Below are 7,154 nucleotides of genomic sequence, written 5' to 3'. Positions count from 1 at the left end.
AAAATCACTGCAGATGGTGACTGCAGCCATGAAATTAAAAGACACTTGCTCCTTGGAAGAAGAGTTGTGACCAACCTAGACAGCGTATGAAAATGCAGACATTATTTTGCTGACAAAGGTTCATCTAGTCAAAGCTATGGTTTTTCCAGTAGTCATGTACGGAATGGCGAGTTGGACCATAAAGAAGGATTAGCCCCGGAGAACTGGTGCTTTTGAACTGTGGTGCTGAGAGGACTCTTGAGAGGCCCTTGGGCTGCAAGGAGATCCAACCAGTCAATCCTAAAGGAAATCAGTCCCGAATGTTCGTTGGAAGGACTGATGCTGAAACTGAAACTCCAATACTTTGGCCACTTGATGTGAAGAACTGACTTACCGGGAAAGACCCTGATGCTGGGAAAGATGGAAGGCAAGAGAAGAGGGCAGCAGAGGATGAGAGGGTTAGATAGCATCACCAACCCGATGGATATGAATCTGAGCAAACTCAAGAAGACAATGAAGGACAGGGAAACCTGGTGTGCTGCAGTCCATGGGGCTGCAAATAGCTGGACACAACTTAGCAACTGAACTTGTTGCTATATATAAAATAGCTAACTGATAAGAACTTAGTGTATATAGCAAAGGACTTCTACTCAATACTGATGAATCACATGGGAAAAGAATCTACAAAAGAGTGGATATATGTATTTGTATACATGATTTACTTCCAGTACACCTGAAACTAACACAACATTGTAAATCAACTACACTCTAATAAAAATTATTTGTAAAAAAATTATTAATAAAAATTATTTGTAAAAAAACCCTCTAAACGTGTGTATGTATAAAGCTGTAAGTTTATGTACTGTATAATAAGTGTTTTCAAAATCTACAAATGGAATAGATAAAACATGTATAATATATAATAATTTCATGCACAGAACTAAGTGAACACTAGTAAGAGAGAGCAAAACAAAATTAAAAAGTGGACATGTACATTTAAATACAATAATTCCAACACACACATTAGAAAATGCAGGCTGTATATACCCCAGAACACATGGCAGGTATGGCCACAGCAGTAATATTTATAAATACAGGAAACAGGGCAAAAAGAAAAATAAAGAAAAAACAATCCATAAACAAAGAAGAGCTTTCCACAGGAGTACTTATAAAGACATCTTACTCATATATTCACACCTACAGAATAAAGCCCAAGAAAGGAAAAACCATGTGTTAGGGAACTGCTGACTGAAACTGCCTGCCCTGGCCAAGCACAATGACAACCACTTGCCTGGGATGCCTACCAACAGAAGGTCCTGAGAAAGACCGAGGTGCTGTCTCTGAAAACTAACTGGGAGATTTCGCGCGGGTCTGAGAGGAGGGAAGAGATGATATGTCCTGCCTACCTCCCAGAATCCCTCACACTAGAATCCATCTTGGCAGGGAGGTGTGGTGTGCCTCCAGGAAGGACCCTGAGTCAGAGAGATGGGCCAGAGACAACCCGCAAACGAACCCCATTACCATAAAACTGGAGCCGCGTGGTGGGGCTGCTCTTCTGGGTTCCCTGGCCCTGCTGCCCCCACCCAGGTGCCCCTTTCCAATAAAGCCTCTGGCTCTGTCAGCACCTGTGTCCCTTGTAACAATTCATTTCTGAGTGTTAGACAAGAGCCCACTCTCAGGCCCAGGAAGGGGTGCCTCTGAGACTCTGCAACCCATATACCAGGACTTGAACTGGCCAGAACCCACATGGGGACTTTTAATTGAGATGGCACATCTGGTTTCAGATCTTAATGAAGTGCAGGTTCTTGATGCCTCCTCACAAAAAGAATTCGGTGAGAGATAGGTAAGAACTGGATTTACTGAGAGAGAAACACTCCACAGAGTGTGGGCCATCTCAAAAGCGACAGGCCTCAAAATATGATGAGGTTGCTTCTTACGCCCTGGGTAATTTTACAGGCTAATGTGTAGGAGAATTATTCCAACCATTATGGGGGAAGTGGCACTTGGTTCTACCCAGCTTTGGTCACCTCCTATGGACATGTCGTTCTTTTAAAGGCTGTGACCGCTCCCCTTACCTCTTCACCCCTTCCTGCAACAAATGCATAGCCATGAAAAACATGGGTAAAGTCACACCATATTGTGCAAAAGAAAAAAGTCATAAAACATTCATCTTCATAAAGTTTTAAAACAAATGAGTGAAACTAAACAAAAGTCATCAGATATTTTCCACATGGTTGGCACAAAAAGCAAGAAAGGAAAGGAGGGACTTCCCTGGTGATCCAGTGGTTAAGAATCTGTCTGCCAGTGCAGGGGACATGGGTTCGATCCCTGATCCGAGAAGATTCCACAGGCCTCAACTACTGAGGCCTGCTTGACCTACAGTCCATGCTCCGCAACAACAGAACCTTGCCTACTGCAACGAAGAGCAGCCCCTGCTCACAACAACTAGACAAAGCCCTTGGGCAGTAAAGAAGACCCAGTGCAGTAAAAATAGATCAATTAAAAAAAAAAATAAAATAAAGGAAATGTTTACTTAAAACATTAACCAATAACCAATATATTAACTTTCTGAGTACGGGCAGAGCTGTTTTGAAAGAACCCCACACGCAGCTTCTGAGGTCCGATGTACATACCACTTTTGACATGAGCAGTGAATAGATATTAATTTTACAGCTTATTCAACTGCACATTGAAGTTCTTGGCACTCCCACCCACCGCACAGGTCATATTTCAAAATTAAGAGAGCCAAGGTTTTGGGGGACAAAGGAAAATAACTATAGTTTCCCTGGTGGCTCAGTGGTAAAGAAGGGGCCTGCCAATGCGGGAGACATTAGTTTGATCCCTGGGTTGGGAAGACAGTCCCTGGAGAAGGCAACAACAACTCACTCCGGTATTCTGGCCAAGAAAATCCCACCGACAGAGGAGCCCGTGGGTTACGGCACATAGGCCCCAGACTCTGAGAAACCACACAGCTTACGCATGGACATGCTTGTTCAGTCATGTCCAACTCCTTGCCTCTTCCAGGGGATCTTCCTGACCCAGGCATCGAACCCAGACCTCCTCCTGCGGCTCCTGCATTGGCAGCTGAATTCTTTATCGCTGAGCCACCTGGGACACCCCCGTGTAATTTAACAAACTAATAAAAAGTATTTCTCTCTGAGAATCCTTGGCCTTCTAAAGCATCTTAAAGTTAGCTGGAGGTTGAAAGAAATTTTAAAATCTGTCAGATATTTAACCAAAGTAAAAAGACTTCAACAGCAAACACAGATCACTTAAAGGCAAAGGAACGCACCAGCTGTTATCAAAAGCAGTATTCCAAGAAAACTCTGAAGGGAGAAACAGACTCCGGTTTTGTTCTAGCCCCTTCCCAACAAAATCCATTCACCCAACTAGATTTAATCCAATCTAAGAAAACCCTGCTGGTACACAACTCTAAAAACATGTACTTTCTTACAGAAACTAGCTCAGGGTTGCTAAAGGTTCCAAGCACCTTTAGTTTCCTAAATAAAATACCTTTTATCTCTCTCTGTCAAGGGAAGCCAATATTAACTAATTAATGTTTCAGTATCTTATTTTCTCTAGGCTTCCCAGGTGGCTCAGAGGTTAAAGCATCTGCCTGTAATCTGAGAGACCCAGGTTCAATCCCTGGATCGGGAAGATCCTCTGGAGAAGGAAATGGCACCCCCACTCCAGCACTCGCCTGGAGAACCCATGGATGGAGGAGCCTGGTAGGGTACAGTGCACGGGGTCGCAAAGAGTCGGACACGACTGAGCGACTTCACTCACTTCCCAGGTGGCTCAGTGGTTAAGAGTCCGCCTGTCAATGCAGGAGACGCCGGTTCGATCCCTGGGTGGGGAAGATCCCCTGGAGAAGGGAAAAGCAACCCACTTCAGTATTCTTGCACGGAGAATTCCGTGGACGGAGGAGACTGGTGGGCAACGGTCGACGCGGTGACGAAGAGTTGGACACGACTGAACGACTAAACAACAGCAGACCACAGATAAAGAACAAAAGCGCTGCTGAATGAGAAGAGTTGGGGGAGGAAGACGCGGCATTTACCTGAATGGGAGACACCTAGGCCGAGCCGGGGAGCAGCGACATTTGCTGGCGAAGACGCAGCCGAGCACAAAAGCACCTCCCGGCCCGAGACAGAGTCAGGCCGAATGGCGCCCATGCCAATCCTCAACTCAAACTGAGCAGTGGGTGCAGCGCTTCCCAGCTCCCCGACCTCGGCCGGCCAGCGTTCAGAGGTTCCCCACGAGCACGCAGGAGCGCGGGAACGACTCGCGGGTAGATACCGGAAGGCCCGCCCACACACCGTCCGCTAGAACGGAAGTGCCTCTGTCCTGAGCCGTCATTGGTCCAGAGGCGCCGAGGAAAGAGTGCCTGATTTTCGTGTCCTGTGGACTTGGCAAGGGGCGAAGCTCCCCGCCTGCGGGAAGCGTCCCGCCTCAGCACCAGGCTGGCTGAGTAAGACAGTCCTGAGGCTCTGAGGATGGGGGTGGGGTTTCACGCTTCCTAAAGAGGATGAACTAAAATTTTTCATGGAACGTGGTCTTAGCTGATCAGAGAGGTGGCCAGACATAATATTTCAGTTGCTTCCAAACCAACAAAACCAAGTGGGTACATGATACCAGCTTGTCACTCAGATATAAAGTGCATCCACTTACGTTATTGTTCAGTCGCTAAGTCGCGTTCAACTTTTTGTGACCGCATGGACTGCAGCATGCCAGGCTCCTCTGTTCTCCACTATCTCCCGGAGTTGCCCAAATTCATGTCCACTGAGTGGGTGATGCTTTCTATCTCATCCATGCATATCTGGGATCTGATAGACATTGTTTTATTGCTCTTCCAATGGATGTAGGCTAAAGTTTTAGACTCAATTTATGAGTTGCATTCTGTCAGGTCAGAGTCAAGAGAAAAGACTCCAGACACGGTCATGGTGAACAAGGCAGAGTAAGGATGTGGGGCGACAAGAAGCCGGTGGACCCTGCGTTGTTTCTCTGGTTCCCTCTGAAAACAGCAGAGCCAGTGATGGTGTCCCATTCAGGGAAACCACTTTTCTATCTGTGAAGAAGCACGTAATGCACACACCAATTACCTCACCTTTTCGCTAACCTGTCCCCACACCTAAGACCACGCTCTCTCTTTGACCCCTAAATATCACAAGCACCTGGCCTTCAGGAAGGTAGATATGAGACTGTCTCCTGGCTTGGCTGCATTGAGAATGAACTTCCTCCCCTGCAACCCTTGGCATGTCAGCATTTGGTTCCTTGCACCTCTGTTGCGGTAAAAACTTAATATTCATAGCATGGAATTGCCCACAGTTGGAGTACTCATATCAGGGAAATTGGCAAACACAACCATCAAAAGTGGGGTGGGTATATTTTTTATATGTGTCTAGACATAAAGTAATGGAAACTGTGTTAATAATGAGGAAGGACTATACTTGGTGAATAATATTGTGAGCACAAATATTTATTCCATCCAGCAAAGACACTGAAAAAAATTTCCAGCAAATTTTTGCTTTCTCAGTTACTAATAAAAGACTCACATTTTATCATAGACACACAGCTGGCAAATGAATATAAGAATGAATCATTCAGGAACTTCAATCAGCATAGTGAGATACAGCTATATTTTATTTTTGGCTTCACTGGGTCTTCACTGCTACAGTCTTTCTCTAGTTTCAGAGAGGAGGGGCCACTCTGATTGAGCTGCAAGAGCTTTTCATGTTGCAGAGAAGGGCTCCAGGGCACCTAGGGCTCTAGGTGCGTGGGCTTCAGTAGTCGCAGCAAACATGCTCAGTAGTTGCATCACGTGGGCCCTAGAGCATGCAAGTTCAGTAGCAGTGGTGCGCCAGATTAGTTGCCCCACATGAATAATCTTCCCAGGCGAGGGATCAAACTCATGTTCCCTACACTGGTAGGCTGACTCAACCACTAGACCACCAGGGAAGTCTACCGCTACACTTTTTAATGAGGTAATACTCAAAATACTGGCCATATCAACCAACTACTAGTGAAGAATACAAGAAAACTGGAATGCTCCAATATCGATGGGATGGCAATAGGGTATCATCATTGACTTTTGAGTATGAAACCACATGGTCATATAATTTTATGTATATCTTCATATTATCTGTAATAAGCAAAATCACACACTTTTAAAGATTAATGGAGGGACTTCCCTGGTGTCCAGTAGCTAAGACTCCACACTCCCAGTGCAGGGAGCCCAAGATCAATCCCTGGTCAGGGAACTAGACTCCAAGTGATGCATCCAAGAGGTCCCATGGTACAACTAAATATACTGTGTACCTCATCTAACACCAGGCACAACAAAATACATTAAAAAAAAGAAAAAAGACAGGTGAACAGTCAATGGGTGGTATATCCAAATAGTGTATTTTTCAGAAAAAAAGAATTACTCATAACAGCAAATCATTCTCCAAGTAATTATGCATCATGAAAAAATATATAAAAGTAAACATTAAGACCCCAATGATATTGTCTAGAAATTACAAAGAAAAATTACATAGGAAAAAAGTAAATCAATACTAGTTGCCTGGGACTTCTAAAATGGATGTTAGGTGCATATGGCAGTGATGGATGTTTGTAATGATGATGATGGTTCTGTGGATTTACACGTATTAAAACTTGCCAAGGTGTACATTGTAGGGCTTTTCATTTCAATGCATACCAACTAAACAGCACAATTAAATTTTAGTAGAAATTGACACCTCATAAAAATCTGAATTTTTTTCCCACAGCTGGGTGGCTTGCAGATCTCAGTTCTCTGTCCAGGGATCAAACTCAGGGTCCTGGAGGTGAGAGAGCAGAGTCCAGACTGCTAGGGAAATCCCCTGACACTGATTCTGAAACTCCTTTTCAGTAGCACCCTGGCAACCACACATTAACACCATCACATCTCTTTGTCTCATGTGAGGGATTTTGTTGCAGTAGTGAAGATTGGTGAGCAATGAAAGGTGTTTCCATTTGTGTTATCCAGGAACTCTGCCTGGGTCCTAAAAAAATCACATGACTGGACTACAGGATTTTTACTCACTTTCCCCAGTATCTTAAATGTGCAGAAATGGCTCTGAGTTAACAAGGCTTCCCTTGTGGCTCAGCTTGTGAAGAATCTGCCTGCAATGCAGGAGACCTGGTTTCAACCC

This window comes from Odocoileus virginianus, chromosome 20, assembly GCF_023699985.2.
Source record: "Odocoileus virginianus isolate 20LAN1187 ecotype Illinois chromosome 20, Ovbor_1.2, whole genome shotgun sequence".
Lineage (NCBI taxonomy): Eukaryota > Metazoa > Chordata > Mammalia > Artiodactyla > Cervidae > Odocoileus > Odocoileus virginianus.
The sequence above is the reverse complement of the archived record's forward strand: the minus strand, read 5'-3'. Positions refer to the sequence as shown.